We start from the raw sequence: 16,080 nt of genomic DNA, 5'->3' as shown, positions 1-16,080 counted from the left end.
CAAAGTTAATTTGCATACATAAGATCTGTATGTATTTATTACTGGATGGTAATTTTAAAATAAAAATGTTGTAGGCTATTTATTTTCTATCCCCTAACACTAGAAAGGAATAGGGGTCACATCCTTTTGTGTCGCCTTCATCACCACATCCCCAGAGGACAGCCTAGATTGGCACATATTAACTGCTTTATATTTAATTGTATTTAGTGGACGGATCCACCAATAGCTTTTTTTCTTTTGCATTGATACTCCATTCTTAAAATTATAAATTATCTCTTGACATTCTTTTTCATAGTGTTAATCAGTTTTACTACATATGAAAACTGAACATCTTTACTATAGATGGATTAGTGCTATTCAGCGGCTACAACAATTAATGCCAAATACATTATTCCGTTGGAAATATATCCAGAATTCTAGGAGTTTATAATGAGAAAACAATGGTATATGGTGTGATTCCATAAAAAAGGACAGGAGTATAAATTTACAATATTATTTATTTTAAAAAAGAAACAATATTTTGAATAAAATATTTGTTACAGAACCTCATAAGTACATAATATTAAAATATTTATTTGGTAATACAATTTTTAAGAATTTCTATAAATCAAAAAGGCCAAGGTTTTTATCCTACATAATCCATGTAATTGCTAACAAATTATATATTTTGGAAAATCTGTTGTATAGTATGCAAATAATAGATACCACAAATCTGGGATTTCGTACTTGATGTTCTTTTGATGAGCTTACTAGAGAGAGCTCCTTTTATAGACATCTTGCAGAAGCTGACTGCTGTCTATGTGAAAGCAGATTACCAAATTTGACTTCAAGAGAGAGTCTAAAACAGCCTTGTTGTCAAGGGGTTAAATCAGGTGATGCAACACATAGCAAAAGAATTACTGTCTCTGCAACAAGGCTGAATTTACTTGGTAAGGGTGGAAAGGGGGAAGTCCCTATTGACAGTTCTGCCATTCAAATAAGGAATGGTAGATCAGAATTGTATGAGGTCAGTAAATTATTTATTACTTTATGTATTTATTTGTTTATTCGTTTATTTAGGTAAATGTAGAAATAATGGAGAGACAGACCCAGGAGTCACACAAACAGAGTTCTAAATGCCAGCTTAATAGCAGGTAAGCTGTTTGGGGAGCTTAGTTTAGCTCTATAGCAAGAGTGAAGTTCTCAATGCCGTAATCCAGAATTAAATTTATCCATCTAGTCATTGATCAGGCTGAAATACCTCACAGCTCCTCCAAATTGGCTATGCCTCTAAAACTTATGACATGAAGAAGGAAAGATGACCCAGTTACAATGGGCAAGAATAGGCAATTCTTTTTCTCAAATCCATCAGTTACATAAATGTATCTATACAGTAGAGCAGGGACTGAAAGGAAAGAGGGACAGAATCAAGATTAACTTAGAGAGTCCTTCCCCATGAGAAGCCCAACAGTTGGGTCTAAGAGTTATCCTCCAAAATCATTATTTCTTGGATCTGTCTTGCCAGTTTTATTTTCAATAGAGAACTGTACATCACTATAGGTTAATTTTTCCTTTTTACTCCTTCACTCCTTTGTTTACTCTCTCATTTTGTGTTTTTTTCTCTTATTATACTATAAGCATTATTAAATACCTGTTCAAAAATAAATCTGTTCTGTATAAAAATGTGTTGGGGGTACTCAAAAGAGTAGGAAATTCCCATTACGAATGTCTCAAACAGAGCCAAATGGGGGTATGATCAAGGGTGGGAGGTGGAGGGGGGAGTGGGGGAAGGAGGGGAGAAATGGAGACAACTGTACTTGAACAACAATAGAAAAATAAAACCAAATAAGTAAATTAGGAAACAGCAAAATCACCTACAGTTTAATTATATCAGAGGGTTTCTATTAAATGTTAATATGAATGAATTGTCATGAAGGGCAGAAATATATGAAAAGCCACAGAAAGATTATTGGGAAAACAAAAAGTAAGTAAACATTGAGAGAAAGATCTTGTCCCCAAATGCCTGTTTTGCTGTAATAGCCAGGATGCAAAAAAAATGCATGATCTAAGGTAATGAAGGTTTTTCATGCTTAACTATAATCAAACATTTCAGAAAATATAGTGCTTCACTATAAAGACAGAGTATCTGCAACCAGTATAAAGCTTCAGGCATACAAGCATGTAGCTTTGTAGGGTTTTATTAGCAAAGGTTGCAAATAATAAAAAGGAATAATTAAAGTAGCTTTAAGAAATCAGAAAAATCTTAAAATTTCAGGAAAAGAATTCATCTTAATGTTAAAATAACATCTCATCTCTTATGAATTTCTTACAAAGTGTAATTTAGGTAATCATTTAAAGATATGCTCTTTAGTCTACTGTTTATAGAAATATGAGTGCATTTGATTACTGACCATGTAACATACATACTTTTGAAGACTCAGCCCTCAGGCAATGAAGAGTCTCTTCACTCCAGCTGTGCTATGTAATACCACGAAGTTGTATAGTGAAAGAATGGGCTCAAAGATTCTTCATGCCAATTCAGAGCAAGCAAGAGTCATTTCTTGGGTTTGATGTAAGTATAAAAATCCAGTTTCACTTGTATACCCAGGACCTGAAAGCAGATGGATAAAGATGGTCAGAGGAGTCAAGTGGACAGAAACTCAGGCTGGAGATGAACCAGCTAATAGTTAAGGATTGCTGCGAGTTAAGGACGGCCAGAGATCTTGAACTCAAGTCCTTGAACTGGATGTTGCACAATTCGGTCCTGAGTAAATGGATGAAAGCTAAACATACAAAAAGTAGAAACTGAGAAGGCAGAAACAGGTCAAGGCAGCAGATGTCAGTAAATATTAACTGTCCCAAATAAGCTGAAATCCCAAGTGTGGCTGATTCTAGATCTAGATTACATTTTCTTTGAATATTATAATACATTTCATCAAGGATGGGAGTCCATGACTCATAAATAGCTATAGAAAATTGTTATAATCAAAGGAAAAGTCAAAATTCCCACAGAAACTGACTAAGCACTCCCTTGGAACAGCCAAGAGACACAGAGCACACTTGTTGTCCACAGCTCCTTTTTTCTTTTCAGGAAAAAAAGTGTAATGTATTTAATTTTAATACCTATGTTTCTTTTCAAAATGTGTTCCATTGACTCTGTGACCTCTGTATTCTGCTTTTGATTCATATTTGGTGTTCATATTGAAAATAAAATTCAGACTCACAGATTTAGTCTTTAATGCTCTATTGGCTTGCTAGAATTTGCATAACAAAGTACCACAACTTAGGGTGACCTAAACAACAAAAATTTTATTGTCTCACAGTTCTGGAGGCTATAAGTCTGAAATGAAGGTGTTGGCAGAATTGATTCCTTCTGAAGGTTGTAAGGGAGATTCTGTTCCATGCCTTTGTCCTAACTTCCCATGGTTTGCTGGCAATCTTTGGTATTTCTTAACTTGTAGATGCAATACCTCATATCTGCTCCATATTTATATGGAGTTCTCTGTGTGTGTGTGTCTGTATACAAATTTCATTTTTTTATAAGGACACCGGTCTTGTTGAATTAAGAGTCTGCCTAGTTCAAGTATGACCTCATCTTAACTAATTACATCTTTAACAGCCTTATTTCCAAATAAGGTCACATTCTGAGGTACTTCAATAAATGAATTTTGGAAGAACACAAACAACCCGTAACAGAGCTTCTGATAACATGGATTACAAACTAATCTTGTGCGTGAATCTCACTTTAGATTCATTTATCTAAGAGTTGATTGTGACTGGTACAGCTATTATGAAAAACAGAATGGAGTTTCCTCAAAAAAGTAAAACTAGAACTAACATATGATCCACCCATATCACTTGTAGGTATATATATATGAAGAAAATAAAATCACTATTTCAAAGAGGTATTTGTACCACTATATTCCTTGCAACAATATTCACAATAGCCAAGAAATAGGAGCAACCTGAGTTTACAGATGGATGACACATAAAAATAATGTGATATAAATTTACAAAGGAATACTATTCAGCAGTAGAATTAAGGGAAATTCTGTCATTTGGGACAACTTGGGTGGACCTTGGGGACATTATGATAAGTGAAATAAGTCATGTAGGGAAAGACAAGCAGTATATGACCCACTCTATGTAAAATCTAAAAAACAAAACAAAACAACCAAGACCGGAATGATGGTTGTCAGGAATTGGGAGATGGATGGGATGAGAGGATGTTGGTCAAAGGGTTCAAACTTCTCCTTATAAGATGAATGGGTTTCGGGGACCTAATGTACAGCATGGTGAATTGTACTTTATTATATAATTGAGTATCACTAAGAGTACATCTTAGGTGTTCTCATCTCGCACACATACAAAATATGGGAACCATGTAAAGTAATAGATATGTTAACTAACCTTATTGTGGTAATCATTTCACAATATATGTGTATATCAAACCATCAGGTTGGGCACCTTAAATTTATATAATGTTACATGTTAAATATATCTCAATAAATATATCTCAAATTGTTTTTGTTAATAATTAAAAAAAGACTTGATTATAAAGTAGTATAGAGACTGCATAATCTAGACAAGAGTAATAAAAGTGATCATAGCTGTGTTATAGCTACTTAAAAGTTCATTTCTCAGGATTAGTACTTTATACTCAGTATATCCCTTTTTTACCACCTACTGACTCCTTAACTATTTTTCTTTTCTGGCTCTGTGCTTAGCATTTTCACAACAGTGATTACCAGAAGACTGATTTCATATGACTTTAAAATCTCCTAATCAAAAGTCCCATTCTTGATCTCAGTCTTCTCTAGGTCTCTACAATAGTTCTGATTAGGGCCTCTCTCAGACTATATCTGATGCAGTAACTTATTACGCCTAATCTCTTGTCTCTTTCTTTTTTATTTGACCACATATTTTTGACTATCTTATCTGATTGTCTTATCCATCTCTCTTCTGCTTATATAAATATTTTTTAAATAGTTGAATGGATAGATGAATGGATGAACAGGCAATAAATGAATGAACAAATTCAAGACTTCAGCGCAAAAGAGAAGAGTCAGCATAAAATTTTAACCAAAGGAATAGATGTATATTTCTTTTTAAAAATAAAGATTGTGTATATTTAAGGTATACAACATGATGATATAAATGTATACAGTAAAATGAATACTGCACTCAAGATAATTACATCATCTCCTCACATGGTTGATATTTCTTTGTGTGTATGATAAAAGCACCTGAAACACTCTCTCAGCAAATGTGCAACATTCATTATGGTATTATTAACTCTAGGTGTCATGGTGTACATCGAATCTTTAAGGCAGTCTGTCTTACATAACTGCAACTCCATGCCCTTTGACTAACATCTTACTCTTTGCCTCACCTCCCATCCCGACAACAATGGTTCTCCTCTCAGCTTCCATGTATCCAACTATTTTAGATTTCACACATAAGAGTGATCAAACAGTTTTTTTACTTTCTATGTTTGGCTTATTTTACTTAACATACTTCTTAATGGTATTCATACACTTTTTTTTCTCTAAGCTTATTTTTTCCTGAACTTCAAACAACTCCCTCAGTCAAGAACTTCATTATCTAATGAGGAATAACTACATGTCACCCAGGCCAACTTTCATGTGCTTTTATTGACATACTGCTTTCTAACCACTGTGACTATTTTTAAGTTTAAAAAACTTTCCCGTACCAAATGGTTAATAAATACCAGTTTGTATTTTCAAGTTTTTCGGTTGTTTGATTTTTTTAATACAGTTAAATTTCAATATATTTATGGGATGAGAAACTCAATTTTCCTGGATTCGCAAATTTTCTGGTAAACACTTCATTCTTAATATCCCCAATATAAATTTCTGTTTGAATGCTTGATATTTCTATTCTTACTGAGAAAGAAAATTAATAGTAATTTATTAAATCAGGAAGATGTGGGGTTATTGTTGATGTGTTTTTATAATTTTTTTCCTTTCATTTCAAAAAAATAAGCCTTAAATTTTCTTGGTAGTCATACAAAAGTTCTATCATAAAATAAATCCAAAGAGAGTTATGTTAACAAAAAAAATGTTGACATAAGTTTCATGTAATAAATTTGATCCCAAACTAATGAGACTATGTGAACAATTATAAATGTAGATCCTGGAATTCACAAGGGAGAACAATCCTTTTATTGCTAAGTTACTACAAAGTATTCCAACTCTTATATTTGTTAGGGAATTGAAATAATAAGATGAATTATACTTTTACAATAAAATTATGATGGAACAGAAGTATACATTATAAGAAGTGGACATGGAAGAAAAGTATGACAAATATATAGAGAAAGTAAACACCCAAATACCATGATCTACCTACATCTGAGCTTCACCATTTCAAGTTATCCCTTTCCCCTAAAGAGTTTACCATTTAGCTTAGTTATAAGAAGATAGATGCTTTGAAGGTAAAGATATATATTGAATCTTAAAGTATATGTTTTTTTTAAAAAAAACTTTGTTATTATTATTATACTTTTGTCTCTAAATTATGGGGTAAGGTATAATATTTGAAGAATTTATTCTATACAGGAATTAGGTAAAGTCTTAGTGACTTTGTGCAATAGGGAAGGATCTTACTACATGTTTTAGAAATGTAAGTCATTACATGTTTATTAAGTCGTTCCTGAGGGGATGTTCTTTAGTTTGTGTAGCTAAGATGAATAGCTGCAAGATTATGTTTTAGTGTTGGCCATTGTTTTCTGAAAATCAATTTTTTCTAAAACACCCCTCCTTAGCTGAAGATGTCATTTGAAATATATAATATAAAACAATATTTCTGGCCTGATAAGCTCGGAAAAATGTAATTCAAAGGGAAATTCTTTCTCTTTCCTGAGAGGGACATTTTATCTTTCTGTTAATTAAAGAAAAGTAATTTTGAGATGATAAAAGTACTTTATAATAGCTCTTAAAACAGATGACAATAAGCCTTCATGTACAGAAGTATCTGACATTCTTAAATTAAAAAAGTAGTATCATTCCCAAAGAAGTGTTAGATATATTTTAAGGCATGGTGAAAAATTGGAAGAGTTTCAACAGTTGTCATCACATGAGTGAAGTACACCATTTGCAACTAGTTTAAATCCGGGGATCTTTGTTGGAGATTTCATCAGATATCAGAGAAAGACTGCATGTATGCAGGCCCACAAGTTTGATCAACTTCTATCAGAGCTACCTCTGATGTTTGCAAAGACTGTGACAATAATACAAATGGCATACACATACTATGTCAATTCTTAAAATTGCTAAAATGTCTAAAAAACTTCATTAAATAAAATCTCTAACCTCCTGTGAAGACAAATACAACTTTGTGATGAACTACAGTGTGTTGATACAGGGCAAACCAACTACACCAGCCCCTGGGTCCTGGTTCCACGCGCCTCCCTCACCCAGACACATATTTTTCCTGTCCCTGGCCATATCCTTCATTGTAAGAGGCCCTATACCTGCATGTGACAACACTCAAAAATGAATCAGTTCCTTCAGTTTCCCTAAAGACTCACTCCTTGGGCCTCTTCTTTTGTAAGCAAGATAAAGCAAACACCCATAAACCAAGCTCTAGGTACTCTGGTCCTATGATCTCTTCTCAGGAGGACAAACATTGCATCAAGGGATGATGCAGAATCCATATGTGTTCGCCTTCTGGTCCCATAAACTCTTAGCCCATGGGTTGAAAGACCATAAGATCCTGGCCAGAAAAATATACCTAAAACTTGAGATTCATTGCAAGGGCCACTTCTGCCAAGATCTCTAAGTGCAGTACTACTTTCCATAGTCAATCAGGTAGGATTTTTGAAACAAAAAAATAAACATTCAAAATAAGTAAAAACTTCAAAACTGAATGACATTAATTTTACTGAGATGAAACAGAACCTGGGAATATCAAAACAGTAGTTCAATTACACTTTCAGTGTAAAATATTTATAAATTTTACATGATGCCAGTGTTTTATAGATTTAGGAATATTGAAATGCATCTAAATTCTTTGTTTTAAATTTCAAATAATGCTTATTTATTTGTTTCCATTATATGCCAAATACTGTCCTGACCACTGTGGGTATAAAATTGAACAAGACAAGCACAATTCCAACAGTTTTGGGGAAACATAGATAATTAGTACGTAATAAGCATTATAATAAGACGTAGGCTCCTCTGAGATGACTGATGTAGGTTTGACAGTTTAGGGAACTCTTCCCTGAGGAAGTGATTTTAACTTGGGAACTGCAGGTTAAATAGGAATTAGTCAGAAAAATGGAACAGTGGATGAAAAACCCTAATGTTTAGCAACAATGACACAGATTTGAAGAACCAAAAAGAAATTCATGGAGCCCTTATAAAAAGACACACCAGTGAGCTTGCTGACCTGTCTGCCGTGTGAGGGCACAGCGAGAAGGCAGCATCTGCAAGCCAGGAAGAGAGCCCTCACCAGACACTGACGATGCCAGCACATTGGCCTCGGACCTTCAGCTTCCAGAACAGAGATTACATAAATTTTGATTGTTTAAGTCACCCAGTTCACTGTATTTTGTTAGGACCACCTGAGAAGACTAATACAACAGGAAACAGTAGTTGAAGCCATGTGAACATTGAGGTTACCTGAGAAACTGTGTCCAGGGAAGAACCCTGAGGACCCACAGGCAGAGGCAGAAGAGGCCTGAGAGGAAAATGAAAAAAAGTAAAGAAGAAGAAAATTACTTTATCTTTGATAGTGGCTGATGTACTAATAAATCAAAAGGCATAAGCCTAAATAAACAGAAAAGGGGGTCTGTAATGGTTAGTTTTATGTGTCATGGGGAGCCCAGTCATTTGGCCAAACATTTTTCTGGTGTGCTTGAGAGGGTGTTCCTGGGTGAGAGCCACATCAGAATTTGAGTAAAGCAGATCGCTTCCCCTAATGTGTATGGGCCCCTCTCAATCAGTTAAGGCCTGGATAGACCAGACAGGCTGGCCTTCCTGTGAGCATGAGGGAATTTTCTTTTGCCTGCCTTGAACTGGAACATAGGTTTGTTTTGTTTTGTTTTGCTGCCTTCAGACTTCAACTAAAACCAGGTTTACCTTGGTCCTGGGCCTGCTAATTTTTGGACTGGAACCAACCATTTGTTCTCCTGACTATCCAGCTTATTGACAGCAGATCTTGGTATTTATCAACCTCAAAAATCACACCATCTCTTATAATGCCTTATAATAGTAAATCTCTCTTTTTGATATACTCTCTCTTTCTCTAATACATGTATATATTCTGTTTTACTGTAGAACCAAATACAGAATCTAAAATTACCCAAATATTCCAAAATAGCAAGTAATTTCAGTAAAAATTTGCCAAATACATCTGTTTTGTAGAGATCAATTGAAGAAATTTTATTATCAGATGATCAAAGAAAAAAATCCAGGAGATTTTCTGGAGTAAATATACAGATATATGCTATGTTTTAGAAGAAATATCACAAGTCACAGACCATACTACTTTAAATTATACTTTAAAACAGCTGTAAATTATACTTTACCAATTAATAACACTTCTGACAGAATGAGTTTATTGTAAGATATCAAAAAATAAGCAACATTTTAAAAAATTGTGTTTAAACAAAAATATAATAAAAGTGATAGCAAATATACCTCATTTCATACATTAATTATTGAACCTAATCTGAGCCAGGCATTGTGCTGCTTGACGTGACAACAGAGATGCATGAGATGTGCAGCAGAGGGAGAAAAGACATCTATATATGTTATTAGAGTTAGATGTATTACAATATGAAACAATACTCAAGCATTTCATATGACTCTCACTATATCTCTATACATATAGATGTAGTCTTATTCACACAAGATTTTTGGTAATGAATAGAGTTATATGAAAATTAGAGTGTCAACCAGCATTTGGTGTATTTGCAAAGCTTTACCAACAAAGTATAGTTACTAGGAGAAAAATATTAGTGTCTGTGTTTTTGTGATTAGTTTTCCTCTTCCATTTTACATGGCTAATTTAAAAAATATGTCAAAATAATTTCTACATAGAAATGCACACCATAATGACTATTGGCAGTTATATTTTTAGCCATTACATTGAGGGTTGCAATCTTTATTTCTAAGCCTGATCTATGTGTTAATTAATAATTCTACCATTTCTATGGGGGGAAAGACCTATAAGAAGTGACAACTTAGGAAAAGATAGTTATGTTCAGTTTCATTTATTTCACAGAAAACCACATAACTTTTTTGTTGTAATGTTTTCTATTAGAACTATTATTTTCTTCTATTCTTGTCACATTAAATTACTTGTAGTTTAAAAACTGCTTTTTTGTCTTTATCTATCACTAGAATACCACTACTGTGCTGTGACAGCTCTGAGAACTGTGGCCATTAACAGGAAACCATCCTCTTTACCAATTTTGTGCTTAACTGATAAGTACCAGCTTTCAGTATTGACCAGTCCTTTCTGCTTTTTCCTCTCTTCAGAACCAGGGAAAATAATCTGCCTAAATTCTAAGTTCCAGAACAGGAAACGGCTTGGGCACAGTATGCAATCCTGATTAAATCACCTGGAGCTAATGATGTAGTTTTACACAGCAGCATAAAAATAGATGGTGTGTGTGTGTGTCCACGAGACTGCTCAGGGATGTGTGCTTAAGGAAGAGGGAGGTGCTGCCGCTGCTGCTGCTGCTGCTGCTGCTGCTGCTGATGATGATTATATGAAAGAGAGACTTCCCTGTTGAGGGCAGTATTTATTACCTATTGCTCTAGTAACCTGTCCTTAGAGACTTCTTTGTGGCTGAGTGTGAGCAGCATGCCATAAAATTTTGTCACTTTTGCATCTTTGTTAATAAATAATTAGTATTTATTGAGTATCTGTTTAATACCTAGCATTGTGTAATCAAAATATTTAGTAAAAAATTGAATTCAGACATTTTTCAAATACTAAAAAAGCTAAAATATTTTAATGAAATATGTCTTGTAAAAGACAGTATAAAGCTATAAAAATTTTTATAGTTATACTGAACCAGTAATACTTGTAAAACATTTCATAAAAACAATGTAAATAATAACAAAACCATCCTGGTCACAGGTAATTGTTAAAAATGACTTAGCCTTTCAGAGAACTATTTGTCAGAGGTACTGATAGGGGCTTAAGACTTGGGAAAATTTAGCTTAAGGTAAATAGTCATAAATCTAGCAAGTAATGTGTATGTTAAGTTTTTGTTTCAGTAACTACAGATAAGGCCTATCTTGGTGCCTAAGAGTAAGCAGATGACCTCTTGGAGACGTCTGTACCAGGAAGAAGCAAGCAACTACCCTTCCCCCTTGGAGGCAACTGTTGAATTTCAAAGGCTTTTGCTGATACCTTGTTTGCCCTCCCCCAATCCCCTTATAAAAGATCTGGCTGGGAAAGAAAGGGTAAGATGGTTTGTTAGGGTGTGAACCCGTCATCTTCTTGGATCGCCAGCCATCTGAATAAAGCGCCTATAACGGATTCAATAGCTGTCATTGCTTACTGGATTTGGTAGTGACAGGCAGCCAAATGCCAGTGTCTTTTCTGGTTACAGTACTACTACTGTCCTGCTTTTTTGTATAAATAAGGAAATTAACACAAAGGGGTTATGAAATACTAGGTTCCAACTGGTAATGAAAAATAGACTTGAATCCAATTTTTCATCAGAACCTACTTTCTAAAACAATTTATAAAAAATGGAGGCTGACTTCCTTTGTAGCCCACTGATCTCAGAAGCTGAGGCAGATTGGATAGCTAGCAGGGCTCAGAACTGAGGCCAGATCATACCACCTTTTGCACCCTCAGTGCTCGATTGGAGTTCCTTGCATCCAGCCAGCAACTATAGAGCTCTCCACTGAGAAGGGAAGACTGAACCCCACTGAGAAAGAAGGTGGCAATGGCAGCTTTCTGTGTCGTCCTGCACACTGGGCAGAAGATGCCCCTGATTGGGCTGGGCACCTGAAAGAGCAACCCTGGCCAAGTAAAAGCAGCTATTAAGTATGCCCTGAGTGTCGGCTACCGCCACATTGCCTGTGCTGCTGTCTGTGGCAATGAGACTGAGATTCGGGAGGCCCTGAAGGAGAATGTGAGACCCGGCAAGGTGGTGTCTCAGGAAGAGCAGTGTGTGACTTCCAAGCTATGGAGCATGAAGCACTGCCCTGAGGATGTGGAACTTGTCCTCCGGAAGATGCTGGCTGACCTCCAGCTGGAGTATTTGGACCTGTACCTAATACACTGGCCTTATGCCTTTGAGCGGGGAGGTGACCCCTTCCCTATGAATGCTGATGGGACTATCCACTATGACTCCACTGACTACAAGGAAACCTGGAAGGCTCTGGAGGCACTGGTGTCTAAGAGGTTGGTGCAGTCACTGGGCCGGTCCAACTTCAGCAGTCGGCAGATTGATGATCTGCTCAGTGTGTCCTCTGTGTGCCCAGCTGTCCTGCAGGTGGTATACCACCTGAATCTGGCTCAGAACCAGCTGATTGCCCACTGCCAAGTATGTGGCCTGAAGATGATGATTACAGCCCTCTGGGCTTCTCTGGTCAGGCAGAATCCTGATGAGCCTGCCCTGCTTGAGGAACCGGTGCTCCTGACACTGGCTAAAAAGTACAGCCGGTCTCCAGCCCAGATCTTGCTCAGGTGGCAGGTCCAGGGGGAAGTGATCTCCATCCCCAAGAGTATCACACCTTCCTTGAGAACATCCAGATTTTTTACTTCACCTTTATCTCAGAAGAGATGAAGCAGATAGATTCCCTGAACAAAAATTGGCTATACATAGTGCTGCTACTTATGGTGGGTGAGAAGAGGCCCCAAGAGACACAGAGCACCCTTTGTACCCCTTTAATGACCCATAGAAGCCACAGCTTCCTTTCCAGCTCTCCAGCTACCAGTTTCTGCCACCTCCAGAAAGAGTAAATTAATAAAGTCATTGGAATATCTACACTAAAAAAATTATAAAAGTTCATTCTGTGTGATTGCTAAATTAAAAATGAATCAACATATTTTGAGACAAATAGTAAAAGTGAAAAAAATTCAAAATATTTATGTTTAAAAGATACTAGCATAAATCTAAGATGAATTGAAAAGTTAAATTTTATGAAAATAAAACCATAAAGATTTGTACATATATGTATATGAACAGTTATCAAAGCTGTGAAGAATAGAAATGTTTCAAAATTTAGAAATAAGTGAAATACTTAAAGTATGATATAAACATATTTCAAAATTATAATCAACTAAAATCTTCTATTATGTATGATAAAATGATGTTTAAATTAACAAAAAATTAAAAATGTATTTGCAATAATGTAAAAATCAAAACTATCATAAACACAAAGAATTGTCATAGGTTTAATTTAATGCTCTAAGTTATAAATATTTTACCTATAAAAGAAAGAACATAAAGCACAAAATTTATAAGAGAAATATTCACATTCATATATATATGGACAACAGCAATAAAGTTAAAATTCACAAAAGGATTAATACAATAATTTAATATTATAGAAAATATTTATTTTCTTTGATAATATCATCATTATAACTTTAAAATATAATAATATTATTTTCAAAATTTAAGTTCAGAAATATTTATAAACTATCCAATGCTTCTGAGAGAAATAAAAGGACATTCTCACATATTAGAATATAATCTAGTATCTGTTATTATCAATATACATATAACATTAATAGAATATGACACAGAAATTTCCATTTGTGACAACAGCCCCTAATTGTGTGCATTAGGAATAGAAATGTTAAATATATAAATCATAAAAAGTAAAAATAATGTAGATATTTAACTTTGATGTAATGTTAAATTTATATTGTACCAATTCAGAGGAATATTTGACATTTTATTCTTTACATATAATAATAAAGAAGATATGTTGATATAACATTGTATGGACATATTATTGTACATTCAGTATAAAAATTTATATTCTTAGTTATGTGTGAATAGTTATCTATTGAGATATAAATGTCAAGCCCTGGTCAGATAGCTCATTGGGATAGAGTATCATCCTGATTTGCCAAGGTTTCTAGTTTGATCCTCAGTCAGGGCACATAGAAGAATGCAACAAATGAATGCATAAATAAGTAAAAAAACAAATCGATGTCTTCTCTCTCTCTCTCTCTCTCTCTCTCTCTATCTCCCCTTCTCCCCTTTACTCTGTCTCTCAAAAAATAAATTAAAAAAACTTTTAAAAAGTTATAGATATCAGTATAAAAGGGTGTGTCCTTGTGTGGTTCTAGAGAATGAGAAGAGAATCTATAACACAATTTAGCAACTAATTTATATGATTTTCCAAAATAATTTTATTAAGCATGGGTTAGTTTTAGAGGGAATTTTTTAAAATACCTAAAACAGTACAAACAACATATGAGTAAATAAATGAGTTTTAAAAATCTTCCTATTCAAAGATGTCAGAATTAAGAATACAGGCTATTATTGTCTCAAATACTTTGTTAGTATTATTATGGAATATTTCATGAAGACCATGTGCTTTAGAAAAATTCCAACATAAAGCCACAACTATTTTCATCATTTGGAAATGTACTTGTCAGAAAAGAGACACAATTTTTTGTTTTTTGTGAACTGCTGCCTTAAACTGAGATATACATTTCAGGTTACAATTCACAGATAAAAACCCGAGGATACTCTCCTGAGCTGAAAATTAAGTCCTGGGGAGCCGATAGATAATTAAATCATCCAGCTGCTCAAGGAGTTCTATTCTTTCCTGGCATTCTTGGCACCCTTGTCCATTCCAAAGTAACATTGTGGAGAGAGAAATTACACTCATGATCGCTCCATTGTGGTACAGCCTGCTTCCCAGGTATCCTAGCGCTGTAATAGGCTGTTAAAAAACAATGGCCCTCTTTAGTGTCAGGTGAGCAGCCTCTGAATTCCAAGGAACATATACTTTTTTCTCATATACTTTTCAAGTGGACAACTATATTCTAATACGTTAGTACTTTATACTTTGTTATATTGAAAGAATAATTCTGATATATCTTATAAAGTTTACATGATTTTTCCTTCTTTAGATTTATAAAGTCAAAAAGCTTCTTTGCCAGAAACTTTACAGTTGCTGTTTTCTATTTTTAAGTTATTTTACTAATTCAGTGTTTCTCAAGAAGCTAAGGTATATTTATTTTACAACTCAAAAATTAGCAGTTTATTACTAACCCATTGTTTATGGGCAAGTAGAATTAAATATAAATTTAATATTATGATATATGAGATTCGACCAGAAAGGATTCAGCCATGCATTATGAAAAATAGAGATATTTATTGAAGAAGATACAAGATACAAGAAACTTTGTACATAGGACAATGACACCTTAGTCCCCTGAAAGTTAGGCACCTTGGGACCACATATAGCTCTCCTAGTCCCTCTTCCACTGTTCAAAGCACTCTGCAAAATCCTTTGTTGGAATTACCATCAGCTACCCCAACATATTTTCCTGAATCTCATTGTTGGTCTGAAATCTCTTCCCTTTCAAAAAGGATTTTAGTTTTTGGAAAAGCCAGAAGTTGTAGGGTGCCAAATCTGGGCTGTGGGCGGGGGGGTCTGAGTCACAACATCACATGATTTGATGTTTTGCCAAAAAACTCTGCATAAGACATGATGCATGAGCAAGCACATTGTCATGATGAAGCTACCAATCACCAGCTGCCCATAGCTGAGGCCATTTTCATTGTATTGCATCTCTCAATTGACAAAGAACATTGAGGTAGTACTGCTCATTAATTGTTTGGCCTGGAGGTGCTCACTCATGATGGACAGTACCTTCCCAATCATAAAATGTAGTTAACATGGTCTTGATCTTGCTGAGACTTTGCCACCCCTTCTTCAGGTGTGGAGAACCAGGCAACTTCCATTGAGACAAGTGGGCCTTCATTTCTGGATTAGCCATTGACCCACCTTTCATCTATGGTTATGACCTTCTTGAGGAAATATGGTTCATTGGTAGTAGTTCGAATCAAGTCATTAGCAACTTCAGCACAAGGTTCCTTCTGCTCTGGTAGCAGAAGCTATGGAAAGTATTTTTCCA

The 16,080-nt window shown here is 34.8% G+C and overlaps 1 pseudogene; it reads left to right on the top strand.

The window, feature by feature from the left end:
• Positions 1-11,724: 11,724 nt before the first annotated feature.
• LOC114500394 lies at positions 11,725-12,961 on the top strand (annotated as a pseudogene).
• The last annotated feature ends 3,119 nt before the right edge of the window (positions 12,962-16,080 follow it).

This window comes from Phyllostomus discolor, chromosome 6 (genome assembly GCF_004126475.2).
Source record: "Phyllostomus discolor isolate MPI-MPIP mPhyDis1 chromosome 6, mPhyDis1.pri.v3, whole genome shotgun sequence".
Classification (NCBI taxonomy): Eukaryota; Metazoa; Chordata; class Mammalia; order Chiroptera; family Phyllostomidae; genus Phyllostomus; species Phyllostomus discolor.
The sequence above is the reverse complement of the archived record's forward strand: the minus strand, read 5'-3'. Positions and strand labels throughout refer to the sequence as shown.